This window comes from Protopterus annectens, chromosome 14.part0 (genome assembly GCF_019279795.1).
Source record: "Protopterus annectens isolate FY-2018-M chromosome 14.part0, PAN1.0, whole genome shotgun sequence".
Classification (NCBI taxonomy): Eukaryota; Metazoa; Chordata; order Ceratodontiformes; family Protopteridae; genus Protopterus; species Protopterus annectens.
This window is the reverse complement of record NC_056748.1, coordinates 556,901,410-556,916,503: the sequence shown is the minus strand read 5'-3', so window position 1 is coordinate 556,916,503 and position 15,094 is coordinate 556,901,410. Positions and strand designations below refer to the sequence as shown.

Genomic DNA, 15,094 nt, shown 5'->3' with positions numbered 1-15,094 from the left:
CAATATGATTTGCTTATAACTTGGTGCAGTTCCTTATACCCTCACTAGATCACGAATAATACCTTCCCCATCATGGTTAAAGTGAATTCGCTCATAAAATCAAACACAACCTCTGAAGGTGATTGATCAAGTTACACATCCTGCAAAGAGATGTCATTCAGTGCTGCCAGGTTGTTTGTTTGTGTCTTTTGGCTTTTTCCCGGTTAGGGGTTGCCACAGCAGAACTCTGGTCCACTAATGATTGGTAGAAGATTTTTACGTGCCGAGTTACCAGCTGTAATGCACAACCTTCAACGAAGGTATGCCCCTTCATGCATGTCTCCACACAGAAAACGCTTTAGCTGAGAATCGAACGGACAACGTCTTGCTGTGAGTCGACAACGCTACCACAGCACCACCACCGCAGTTTTTTCAGTGCTGCCAGTAATAAAGGAAAATGTAAAAGTGAGAATTTGTGTTGATTTGAACTACTGAAGTGATGCAGTCAAGTGGAAAAGGCACATCCTGCCTATGTTGAAAGGAAAAGTGCCCAAACTAACTACGGCAAGGATGTTTTCCAAATTAGATGCATCTTTTGGGTTTTGACAAATACCACATAACCTAAGAAGTGAAAATCTGTCCACTGCAGTGGGAATATTCTCTTTCTAACAGTATGCTTTTTGGTATTAGTCCAACACCAGAAATATTTCCGCTTTGAAATCAGTATCTTCCTCAAAGACCACAGGGCAAGATGGTCATATTGACTAAAAGAATCGCAAGCTTAAAGCAGATGCCCTATGTTGACCATCTAAAAAAACTCCACCTATACTCTGTCACATATCGTCTACTCAGAGGCGATCTCTGCATAACATACAAGGCCATGTCAAACCCAGAGCTGTTGGACATGCTACACTTAAAGAAATCCCAATCCCTCAGAGACACAAGCTCCAGGGATCTAAACCTTGTCATCACAATGAACAAAACACGCTGGAGGGATAGGCTTCTGACCCAGAGATACCCCAGACTCTGGAATTGACTGCCCATACATGTCAAGCAGAGTGCCTCTTTGGCCCTCTTCAAAAGGAACTTTGATGATTGAATGGGAGATAGGGAATTCATCCCAGGAATCACATCAGTTGCTCTGCTAGACCTATGTTTAGGCTTGATGAAAAATCACAAAGTAGAAGGAAATAGGTAGAGCTTGTTACCATTAAAGAGTAAGAGCTGAAATCCAATAAACAAAGGTGTTGTTATGGCAAACTGAAACTTGGTATTTCGCACATTAATGGAGATGGCTTTAGACCTGATGAAGTAAAGCAAAAGCTGTAACTGAATTGCCAAGCCCAGACAATGCCACACAACTTTGCCAAATCCCTGGCATGGTAAAATATCTTGCCAAGGATTTGGCAAAGTTGTGTGGCATTGTCTAGGCCTGGTAATGGTGCTCCATTCTCCAACCAAACAGCTAAAGAAAGCTGTTGTTGCACGGACATGTGAAGATGCCCAAGGACAGGCTTTCAGAAAGGTCCATTCTATGGTGGTGTGCACACCAAGCCTTGCTTATTATGATGCCAGTAAACCACCTGTGATTGGTACAGATGCCAGCAGCTACAGTGCTGGAGCAGATTTATTACAACTCATTGAAGGCACTCTAAAGCCTGGAGCTTTCTGTTTGAGAATATCATGAGAGAATGAGGGGTTTCTAGACTTATCTAAAGCCTTTGACACTGTTTGTCATGACAACCTCCTACTTTGAATGTCCTCACTATTTCTGTCTCAGCCCACCCTTCTATGGTTCAAAAGATACCTATATAAAGGCATCAGTAAAATTTCACTCCAGCCTCTCTCCATATCACCCAGTCACCACCGGTGTACCACAAGACTCTATCCTTGGTCCCCTCCTCTTTAACATTCTCACCAACACCTTCCACACATCCACAAAACAAGCATCTCTAATATAGTGTGCAGATTACTCCACACTCATTTGCACTTCTGCCAACATAGCACATTGCCAAAAAAATACTCAGGCAGCTTTAACAGCAACTGAAACATGGCTTTGTAATTTACAACTCATGCTCATCCCTAAAAAAACAAGCTACTACTTTTCCCCCAAATCCTTCTCCCATGAAAAAAACAAAATTTAAAGTCCTCTCTGTTGATAATACAACCATTGAAGCCATTTCTCACATGAAAAATTATTAGAGTTGATAGTGGATGATAATCTTATATTCAACCTGCATATAAAAAATTGTATAAAAAAAAACTCTTCAAAAACTAGGGATACTTTATAGGACCAAAACATTCTGACCGATGCAGGTAAAGCTATACTTGCCACTACTTATATCCTCCCCACACATGTTTATGGTGCTCCCATTCTTACTAACCTTCAGGCATCATATAAATCAAAACTTGAGCAATGCTATAACAAAGCTATTAAATTTACAACAAATTCCCATTTTAGGACCCACCACTGTATAGCATTAAAAGTCCTAAATTGGTTAGAACTATAGCAACCCACATATGCACAGCTTCTTACCACCTGCAAAATTATCCAGAATCCATCTGCTTATCCAGCACTAAATAACATTCTACCCAACTATGTTCCTAGTCGGTCACTACAATCCAATGACCAAAAACTCCTGTCTGTCCCCAAACCTATCAAATCTGCTGGACATTGTATGTACTCATACCATGCTGCTAAGCCTGGAACTCCTTATCTCTATCCATCAGGTAAGTACCCTCACTCTCATCCTTCAAAACCATTCTGAGAGACTTCCTAGCCAAAAACTGACCGTTCTTACTCAACGCCAGGATAGACTAAATGTGGACAAATCCATGTTCACACCTTAAAACTGACCGTTCTTACTCAACGCCAGGATAAACTAAATGTGGACAAATCCATGTTCACACCGTGCATCTCTTTATTCTCCTTTCTTCACTCACTTCTATCAATTTCTCTCTCTTGACTTTCTCTTTAAATATAGTATAATCCTGCTTTGTTCTCATTTTGTACTGCAATTCCTGTTTGTATTATACCAATTTACTTTTAATTTCTCCATAAACTGGTTACGATTTCTCTAAGTATTAAATAATTTTCATAAAACTTGTATCTAACTCTTAATCTATGTTTTTATATTATGTTTAATTTGATATAATTATTTAAATTGCATTTGTTTTTTGTTTTATTTGTAAGACTGTAAAATTACTATTCTTAAAATGTTTTGTAATACTTTAGAATTTCTTTCCATGGGCATCCCCTGAAAATGGGCTCCTACATGGTCAGACCTTCCTGCTAATCAAATATCAATAAATAAATAAATAAATATAAACAAAGACCAAGAGAATATATTCTAACATCAAAAAGGAATTTTTGGCAGAGAAACTGTCAAATAAACACTGTTTTTATTACTTACTGGGCCTGTACAGTTTCCATTTGCAAAGAGGTGATAAACCATTTGTACCACTGATAAATTATCATGGCTTACATGCAGCTCCTTCAGAATGTCAGCAGCTGTTGATGAGAATCAGACAACATAGTGTAAAAGCAGTCCCTGTTCCTGGAAATCAAATGACAAAAATTCAGTCCAGAAATTCAGTGATTGAGACTGTTTAATCAGAAAATGAAGATGTCAATGCATATGTGCAAGTCATAATGTCTAGCAGAGTGGTGACTTCCTATAAGATGGATGTTCTCAAAGATGTAATTAAAAAAGATTTAGATTTGCAGACTGGAGGATATACCCTTGATGGGTTGCCAAGTAAACTGACACCAGCAGCTCACTTGCTTTGCAAATGCCTAATTTTATGATCTCATGTATGAGAGCATGACGGCTTTCTTGTTTAATCAACGGTGGATATGATAGTAACTTTCCAAAGAGCAGAAGTCTTGAGAACTCCACAAAGAGCATCAAGATGTGACCAAGTGCTCATACACATGTAGAGGTCAAATATCAACACTGACATAACCAACTTAATGTATGTGTCTGTCTGTTCTACATGGAACATAAATCTTCTCAAAGTAAGACTCTCTTACTATGACTCCATTGCCAAAGATAGATGTTGCTAAAAAATGCAGCAGTCTTGTAAACATAATGAAAGAAATTACCTAGAAGATTTAAACTATTATCAAAAAGATGTCAAGCTAGTCAACCAACTTGCAATAATGAGTCAACAAGTCATATTGATTTGCTCAACTGTTTAAAAGATGGTGACAGCAGATCATAGGTACCTCTCTAGGAAGACATTGTTTGCAGTCAAAGTAACTTTAGCTAGGATGGTTTAAGAGTTATAAACTCTGTTTTGTTAATCTTCTTATTTAACATTTCATAAGGACAGAGATACCATCCAAATTTATCCAGCCTTCATGCCTTAAGTAGCTACTAATTTTAACCTCAGCCTTAAGGCAGTGTTCTTTCTTCTGATGTGGGTGCCAGTTTAACTTGTTAATGGCATTAGAATGCAGTTCATGTCCTCTGAGTTTCAACAGATTATAAAGGAGTAAGCATTTGTTCATAAAATGTCATGTCCAAATTATCTGCAAGCAAGGGGTACTGCTGAGAGAACAGCGCAAACAGCAAAGAAAATTGTTAACTGAGAATTCTTAACTAAACAGATCTGCACATACTTCTAATATCCCACAAAGCAACATGCCACAGTGTAACTGGAATGTGTCCAGCACAACTAATACTTGACCATCAGAAGTGGCCAACTGTCCATGCTTGAGATAACATTGTTGTCTGAGACTATATCATATGAGGGTGTAAAACAATGTGAACAAAGTTATCCACACCCCCACCAGGGGCAGCAATATCCTAGACCTGGTCATTACCAACATGGGCAACCGGTGTTCTACACCAGAGGTCAAATCCTCATTGGTCAGATCTGACCACAAGCAAATCACCTTAGACATCCACATCCCACCCCACTCCCCATTAGGGAAAAACAATTTCTCCAAAGCCAGCTTCACGCTTCTTAAGACAGAAGTGGCAAACTTCACGACACCCATGCTGACAGACAATAGAGGTACAACTGCTGAATCCTATACAATTGCACTTTATAAGCACTTAAATGAGTGCATGGATTGTGCAATCCCTAACAGAACCAAGATGCTATCCTCCCAAAAAAGGAAGCCAATCTGGTGGTCCCCTGCCATAAACAAACTCTACAACAGAACAAAGAAACTGTTGCAAAAAAGAGTAAAATCCCATGATTGGAGGAACTCTGTGGTCAGCCTTAGTAAGAAGCTGAGATCCCTAATAAAATCCTCCAAAGCTAGTTACGAAAACAAAATCACCACTTATTCTAAAGACAACCACAAAGCATTCTATAGCTATGTCAAGAATCTCAATGGCAACACTCAGATCTGCTCTGAGTTACAGCACAATGGCGCTAAATATACAGAACCAACTGATATTGCCAACATCCTGGCAGATAGGGTCAGTGCTGAATTTACCCCTCTCTCATGCCCAAAGGGGCCCATCTCTATAACGGAAGAATGCAAAGTTCCTGTAATCATGGCTCCACAGGTGAAATATACACTCTCCAAAGCCAAGAACACAGTATTCATGGGACCTGACAACATCCCGGGCTGTGTTCTACATGAACTACAGAACGAACTGGCACCTCACCTAAGTACCATGTTCAGTCATAGCCTCAACTCAGGCTTTGTGACCACTTAATGGTGCACAGCAACAGTTATCCCACTCCACAAAGGGGGAGCCACCATGGACCCCGGGAACTACCATCCCATTAGCCTGATGAGCCTGGTCTGCAAGGCTATGGAACGTATCATCATGGAACTTATAAACAATGACATTGGTAATCTCCAAACTCTGGACCCTACCCAGTTCGGGTTTGTAAAAGGCAGATCATGTCTCCTAAACCTGACAGACTTTGTTGAAGCATTACCAAAGCCATAGTTGAGGGTTAGGTGGTTCAAACATCCTATCTAGATCTCACCAAGGCTTTCAACACCATCCCCCACAATGGAATTATAGATAAACTCACTAAACTAGGTATAAACCCCTATTTTACAAGAAGGGTTGCCAACTGGCTCACTGACAGAACCCACGCTGTGAAAGTAGCAGACTCTAAATCCAACTTCAGACCAGTGACAAGTGGAGTACCACAGGGATCAGTCCTAGGTCCTCTCCTGTTTGGTATCTACTTCTCTGAAGTACAGGCTAACAAAGAAGGTCTTAGGCTAACAAAGTTCGCAGATGACTGCAAACTAGGAGCCATAATCAAATCTCCTAATGATGTGGACATCCTACAAAAGGGCCTCACTGAGATAGATGCCTGGTGTCAAAGTCATGGCCTCAAGCTCAATGCCAAAAAGTGCATTGTCATCCCTTTTCATAAAAATTCTGTACCCATGAACTACCACATAGGCGGTAGTCCACTTAACACCGAAAGTGTGATGAGACCTTGGGACACAGGTGGACAGTAGTCTCTCCTTTGATAATCACATCACCACAGTAGTCATGAAATCCTTCTACATGGCACACCTCATTACAAAAGGTTTCTCATCCAGGAAAAAAGAGGTCATTGTTCCCCTCTACTCATCACTCATTAGACCCATTATAGAGTACAATGCCCCTTTTGGCATGTACCTCACAAGACATCTACAACAACTGGAAAGGCTGCAGAAATACTTCATAAAGAGGATTATGGCCTCAAACAGATGCCCTACGCAGACCGTCTCAAAAAACTCCAGTTTTACTCTGTCGCATATCATGTACTCAGAGGCAATCTCTGCCTAACATACAAAGCTATGTCAAACCCAGACCTGTTGGACATGCTGCACTTAAAGAAATCCCAATCCCTCTGAGCTACATGCTCTAGGGACCTAAACCTTGTCACCACAATAAAGAGAACATGATGGAGGGATAGATTCCTGTCCCAGAGATTTCCCATACTCTGGAACAAACTACCTATCTATATCAAACAAAGCTCCTCATTAGCACTCTTCAAGAAAAATCTTGATGATTGGATGGGAGATAGGAAATTCACCCCAGGGATCACTTCTGTGGCTCCACTTGACAGGGGCACAGAAAAATAATTTTCTTGGGTGGCAAAAGCCAGGGTACCGTTTGGCTAGGCTAATATAGGCCCTAGAGCCAATAGCCTAGTATCACCTATGAACCTATGAACAAAGGGCCAACTCTGTATATAAATGTTTCTGTGATAAAAGACATTCAGCTTGTTCCTTTTCTTACTTTAATCCAAATCAGACAATTAGCACAACTGCACTAGTAAATGCCATAATGAGTAAAATGCAAAGCAGTGAGAGATTCTGAGTCAGTGTCATCAGATCCTAATTACTGGACCAGCCACATTCCCCCCAAAGTAGACACATTGATTATAGAGTTAGCACCTTTCCCATTTTGAACAAAAGCATCATGGACTGAGTACTTGCCTCTGACTGGCTGCATTAACTGTCAGAAGGAAATGAAGTGTCTCTGGTGAGCCAGTGATTTCCGTTTTCACAGTTAATGCACAAAAAAATAAAAGATTAACATTTACTTTTAGTCTATGCTGTCAAAAGCCCACCAGCATGTTTTTTCACACTTGTTATTTCTAGCTTGTTACTTTCACAGACTGAAGAGCAGTATACAGTTTGTTTTTAGCTTTTTAACCATCTTTTTTTTTTTTTTTTTTTAAGGAAACTGTCTCCTGACTCCTGGCCTGTGACCCAGCTGGACCTAACGAGTGATGTTGCAGCAAACAGTTTATTGGCCTATTGTCTGTAGCACTGCTCTCCATTAGGTCCAGTCCTGAAATTAAAATAAAAGCACCTGAGTGGTTCCTGTTTCTTTTCCTTCTCTTCCACTTCCATTGGTGCAAGAGTGTGTGGAGCACGACTGGAGCCTCAGAGGAAGCCCTATCTGATGAGAATGAGCTAAGGCAACTGGATTTGGATCAAACCAGTAGGAACTGGTAGGAAGACTCAGAATCTGGCTGACTGCCTCAGATGGCTGCAAGGCAAGCCAGTTAGTGCCAGCCCATACATCACTTTATTACACTTAAATCAAGTTTATGATTTTATTTCAAATACATTATTTTATGGTATACCTAAGCAGAGAGAGAGAAAGAAAGAGAAAGAGTTAGAAAACAAGTTGGAAAGCAACATTCAGCATGCATTTTCTGAAGAATAACAAATATAAAACCTGTAAAATATGGAATTATAGACTGACTAGTAATTTATTAGAAAATCAAAACTTTTAGGGAGTAGACATTGAGTTCTATATGAGAAGAAGCAAGCTTGTAAAAGAATGGCATGATGTAGAACAGGCTTTGCATTAATATATATTTTTTAAAGAAATGTAGATGGGAGACTTGAAACATAACAAAAGGAAATTCAGAAGGGGAGAGGAAGAGAGAACTGCGGAGGGAAAAACTGAGGACACAGCAAGGTTGGTAAAATAGTGGTCTGCTGTGAAGGAAAGTAAATAGAACAGGTTTTGCATCAATATGTATCTTTTAAAGAATAAGAATTATGAAACTTTAATGTTTGACATTGCTAACTGACTGTAATCCTCAATGACAAAATCAGAAATCAGTATGTCCGTGGTATGTTCTGCAAAATGAGTGATAGTTGAGAGCCATGATTAGAGCAGAAGAGCAAGAGCTTTCTCCTAGGAATGCAATATCCTGTTGTGCAGTACAGGATTAATGCACATAACCTAATGGTCTAATGTAGGGGATTATAACCAGATATCTGATTGTCTGAAATTTGTAGTTGCAATGTGTTTTTGAAATAAAGAGCTCAGGAAACTCTCCCTGCAAGCCAGGTGAGACTCAAAGCATGAATCTTGGCATTTATTTCAAAAACAAAAACTGCTTATCCGGACTGTGGCAGTTGCTTTTGGCTGTTGAATTTGAGACTGAGAGCACACAATAGGAATCTTCAATGGACACACTAAGACCCTTAGACGGAATGTATCACATGTTCCATCTAAAAGTGATAGTATGCAATCTAATTAGAGTCTGTGAAGAGTATTATGACCAGGTATCTAGCTAATCAAAGGCAGCTCATGTTTGTGACTGTGACATGGGTGTCATGGCATTCACCTTACAAATACAGCTTGAAAGGTGAATTTTGACAGCCCACTAGAGAACACAAAACAAGCTGATTATTATCAGATACATAATTCTTTGCAGTGCAAGTAGCTTGCTCATATTTTTTAGACATTGCAGGGATTGTATGGTTTCTTTATGAAGGTCATCTGTTGGGGTGCAATAGTTTGATTGTTCTCTTTATAGAAGTCAGAAAGAACTACTAAATTACATTTCATAGTTGTGAAGTTTTTTGTTAAGCATATGATTAGTGTATTTTTTCAAGGCAAAGACTTGACACGGTTTTCTAACTAACATACATGTATAGTGAAAGCTGCTCTGGTGGGGGAAAGCCCTGGCTATGACCCAGAAGACCTGGGTTTGATTATCAGCTTGGTCAGCTGATGGAGAGGCAAGGAGGGGCGGGAATGCCTATCCTGGGGGAGGGTGACCATTGATGATGCTCTCTAAAGTTATCTGCAGTCCAAAGAGGGGAGTTACTCTCAGATGCGATCAACAATCATTGGGTCATTGGGGTGAGGAAAGGGAAAGTGGGTAGGGCATATAAAAAACACTGGCAGAAGCATAAGTGGCTTATGGACACCCACAACCTGGTCTGTGACATCAATAGGACTTATTGGTGGGACAGGTTTGTGTCCCAGAGGCTCCCCCGTCTGTGCAATAGACTCCTTCTCCACGTCAAGCAGAGTACCTCTTTACCCATTTTTAAGCACAGCCTGGATAACTGGATGAGAAATAGAAAATACATCCCTGGGATTCCGCCTGTATCCCTGCTGGACAGGGGCATCAGGTGCTGATTTGTCTATACATGGGCTAAACCCTTGGCTAGGCTTATAAGGGCCTCAGGGCCAATAGCCTAGTAACTTCTTATGATCCTATAATCCTATATGATCCATGACTAGTCCTTGCAATACTGGGATTAGTCAGGGGCTGTGAAGATGGCTGGTAGACCTGGTGTAAATATGGGGCACTGGTTGGTTGGGCCAGTAAAGACGAAGTCATAGAGACAAAAAAAAATACATGTAAAGTGGTTTCACTGTCTACAACAATACTTATTTGCAGCTGTTTTTCCTTTAGGGTGTGTTAATTAGTATTGGCCCTGATCTTAACAGTGCATACTGATTAGAGAAGTATATTATATGTTTGTTACCCTCTTTTATGAAAGATATTTAACAAGACCATCTTCTCCAATTTCAGAGTATATTGATGATGTTCCATGCAGTACAATGTTATCTCAATATTATTTTTTCTTACTCAGGCCATGTATTATATTGATGATAATTAGCTGAAATACAGAGTTTATGGTTAGTCTGGCAGAATGTCATTGCCCTGGTTTTTTTTTTGTTTTGTTTTGGGGGTTTTTTTGTATTAAGTCAGGATAATGCAAGTCAGCCTTAGATACAATGTTTATGACATGAATTAAATTTCTAAATAAAAACATGTTCAATATGCTTGCAATAAATGTGCAGTGTGTTTAGAATATTTTATATCTTTATTTTAGTTTCTTTCAGTTTATTTAACTTATTACATCTACCTGTAGTATACATTTGTTTTTTTTTTCTGTATATTTTCATTTGTTTAAAATAACATATATTTTTTTAAATAAGTGTATCTCCCTTGTGTGTTTTCTATTCATTTTTGCATACTTGGTTTACTGGTTGTTGTTCATTTAGGGTTTACACCTTAAGTGCTTGCATTTGACTTGCATGTGCCAAGTTTCTGGTAACTGCCATGGTATTAACTCTTCTCCTGGATTGTTATAGTATAACTGAAGATAGCACAATTTTGTTCTAACTTGTTCGGTTTACGGTAACATTCTTGGCCCCTACAAGATATCTCTCGTTTTTGTACTCTGCTCTTCTTAAATATAAGTCATGTAAGCCCATAAGTGTTGTTTTGTCATTTTGTTATTTTATCTATGTATTTATTGCAAATGCTTTCTAGATTACTTCATCTGGCCAAAAAGCCATCCCCTTTCAGAAGAGGCCAAGGAAGAAAAGTTCTGGAAAAATTAAAACATTACATAAAGAACATAAACAGAGGTATACAAGTAATCAACACACAAACAGAGTATCATTAATTAATAGCAGCATAATGTAAAAAGCTATGAAGCATATATGGAAATGAACTTGCTAGAAGGAGAGAAAAGGAGGAAACAGAATTAGTATTAAGATGTGAAAGAGAATGTTTTATGATAGGTAGAAGGAAGAAGAGAGAACAGTAGAGGACAAGCAGATGATTTTGGACCAATAACTGAGGATATAGGTCTTGGAAAGAATAGTGATTGGAAAGAATTGCTCTGTTGAACACTTAACCATGAACATATTGTATTTCTTCCTTGAAAGAATTACATTCCTTAAAAATGCTTGTTCTTCATCATTGGATCAAAAGGTTAGAAAAATCTCTATAATGCACTGTAAAACATCTAGAGCCAAATGGCTTCTGGGGGCCACCACCCAACCTAATTAATTTATTTTTCCCTCTGTTATTTACAACGCACATTGGTCACAGCTAGCATGATTTCATATATTTGGCTACATCAGCAGTGATCCACTGAAAATCTGAAAAGGAGGCAATTCTAACTGCCTAAAATTGACGTAATACCCAAATGTGACATGTTGTAGAAAAGATAACTGCTATTTGAAACACATTAAGCAATAGTGACTTGTCACAAATGGCAAGTCTAGCATGTCTCCAACCTGTAAGAGTTACTTCCCAAGGTTGTAAGATAAGACTTCCAGGGAAGTACAGGACCAGTGGTGGATCCAGAACAGATAAGTTATAAAAATGACTGCTAAAAAGTATTCATGCTTATATAATATTAAAGCCTAAATATTTTCTTTGCTAGAAAAATGTAGATTGCTATACAGTAGTGTCAAATGTTTTTAATATACATATCTGCAAACTAAAAAGCATGTTCATGCAAATGTTTTAATTTGCAAATGCGTGCAATATGTTATCTTAGAAGAGAATTCCATTCTTTTCTTCAAGACGGAGAGGATGTGAGAAGATCAGTGCGATGAACGTTAGACTGGTCAAGCCTGTGTAAAACATACAGGTATTTTACCCATAATGCACATAGCAATACTGAATCCAGCAGCCAGTGCTGAGCTGACAATGACCCTGACAAGATGCACATGCTGTGCTATATTTGTAGGAGTGTAAGTGGTATAGAAAGTACATGTAACAAACTCGTACACAGCAATCCTGGTCTGTAAGTGTCTGGCATCCTGTAATATAACACAGTACATGACAATTTTTAGTTTTAATCTTTTTTTCTTTCCTATTGATGTCACTGATTGAGCTTCACATTTCTGACCTTGAATCACTATGAACTGAAAGTCAAATGTTTATATTATCAGTTTTCTGATAGGAGTCCTGTGCATTCAATTTACTTAGACATATGGACATGTGTTTGTGCATGCACATATGTGAGTGTGTGTGTGTGTGTGTGTGTGTGTGTGTGTGTGTGTGTGTGTGTGTGTGTGTGTGTGCGTGTGTGTGTCTGTACACATATCTTCACATAGCTGAGTTTTATTACTGCGATTTTGGAATCACTAAAATCCATTTTAGACACATTATGCACAACATGTGTTTACCTTCTGGAATCATATCTATTTATTTGTATTTGATTTTGCTAAGAGTAATATATAGTGTTAAGGTGATACCAATACTAATTGCAGGGTAGTTATTACATTTTTAAAACCAGAGACATAAAAATGATGACTTTTGCCTCTTAATACAGTCATTATACTGGATTGCATCATAAACCTCTGAACATATACTGTATGTAATGGTTTCATTAGTTTTGTTCTCTAAGGTACACCTTCACTAAATGCAATATCTAATCAGCAGCATTTCACTTTAAAACAACAGGCAGCATGTTGCAGACATAAGGTCATATCATACTTACCTTTTCAATCAGCTCGATGCACGCAGCCAGGTCCATGCCAAAGTCAATGAATGTCCATTCGATTCCTTCCTTCTTGTACTCTTCTTGCTCCAGTACAAACATGTGGTGGTTGAAAAACTGTTGCAGCTTTTCATTGGTGAAGTTGATGCAGAGCTGTTCAAAGCTGTTAAACTAAATTTGCAAAAAGAAGTATATTAAAGAGATTTTTTGTATTGATGCATAACTGGGTAGGAGAGACAAGCATGTACATCAGTCAAACCATTCATTCAAAACATGAAGCCACCATTCCATAACTATTTATTTATGGTTTGTTTTATGCTACCAGCAACAGCAGAGGAGAAATGAATATGAAGAAACAGAACATCCTTTACCAGTGAGACTATTTATTTTTTATGATAAAAATATAATGCCCACAGTAATATCACACAGTAATGCTAAATACTGAACATGCATATCAAAATAAATTCACAAGTTTCACAAAAAAGTAATGGTGGTGCCATTAGTTAGGGAAGCACATGTAATGGGGATATTCATTTACATGCTTTTTTGTTCTTTAAGAAGAGGTACTCAACAACTTTTAAAAGATGCTGTTGGAAGGAAATAATTTAGTTAGTTTAGTTAGTTTAATCTAAATCTAGAAACATACGTAGACGTTTTCCTGCTCAGAGATTGGTTACCTGGTAGAGTAAATCAATTCAGTTTACATTTTGGTATTATTTATTGTTTTACGTTATGTTTAATTACTGTTATAATATTTAGCAAACTATTTCCATCTATTGATTTTGCTTATTATGTCACTGACTTCCTCTTCCCCACCCCATCTCATTGTATTTCCTGTTTAGGTAATTACCAAAGTGTATGGCATGTATGCCATATGTTCACTAGGGGGCTCTTAACAGGTTCTGTGAGAGTCAGAGAACAAACTAGTGTGAAGCCTGTCATACATTAAGTTTTTACATACTCTTGTGTTGTACTAGACCATAATTTGTCACAGCCATATGTGTTTGTGGGTATGTGCCATTTTATGTGTGTGTGTGTGTGTGTGTGTGTGTGTGTGTGTGTGTGTGTGTGTGTGTGTGTGTGTGTGTGTGTGTTTGTTTGTTTGTGCACCTGTACATATATTTACCTGCCTATTTGTGAAGGTTGATGCAACTAACGAGGAAGCTACAATCATTTATTAGCAAAACCTTTTCAATGGGTGAACAAATATTTATGCTGAAATACCATTTAGGGTTTTCTATGTTGCAGTCTTGCATAAGACAATGGATTCATACATGGATGTATTGTTGTCAATTAAAATGTTAACATTTTTTTCCTTAACCTCTCCCCAGTAATTTCATGGTGTAGCACTAAGTTCACAGCACTGCACAAAGTAAATACCACAGCTGTGTTAGTTTTTAGGTTATAACGTTTAACACTATTTTTATTCTATATTTGCATATTACATAAAACATAAATATAAATCTTGTTAAGGAGTTTCATTTCTAAATAACGTTTAACAAAACATTACAGCCCATGTCACTCAAATAAGTAAACAACTCAGGAGCTCAATAAAATCCACCCAAGGCAAGTTTGATTTTAAAATAGCTATACAAGCCAAAGACAATCACAAGGCATTTTTCAGTTATGTTCATATTTTCAAAAGCACAATGCAGCAATGTGCTGAGCTGATTATGGATAATGTTAACTGCATTGAAGATATAGCTAATTTAGTAGCTGATAAATTTAACTGTAACCCTCTCTCACCTCTGTCTGTACTTCAAGATATACCTGAAACTGGCTCACCTCCAGCTATTACATAGGACCAAGCCTTAAAACTGCTATTAAAAGCCAAAAAGACTGCATTAATGGGTCCTGACAATATCCTTGAATACATCATAAAGAGCATGTAGCACAATTTATATACCCCTAAAAGGCACAGTTCAATCTCAGCCTCTATGCAGGTTTTTTCCAAGTGAATGGAGGACAGCTACAGTCATTCCCCTGCATAAGGGAGGACCTTCCACAGACCCAGTGAATTACAGGCACATAAGTCTGACCAGCCTCGTAGGGAAAGTCATGGAAAGACTTATCATGGAATTAATCAATCAGGATATAGGAAATCTCATAACACTGGACTTACCT

At 38.3% G+C, this 15,094-nt stretch overlaps 1 pseudogene; it reads right to left on the bottom strand.

Annotated features, from left to right (window-relative positions):
* Positions 1-15,094, bottom strand: part of LOC122789099 — a 146,850-nt pseudogene that overhangs the window by 71,806 nt on the left and 59,950 nt on the right.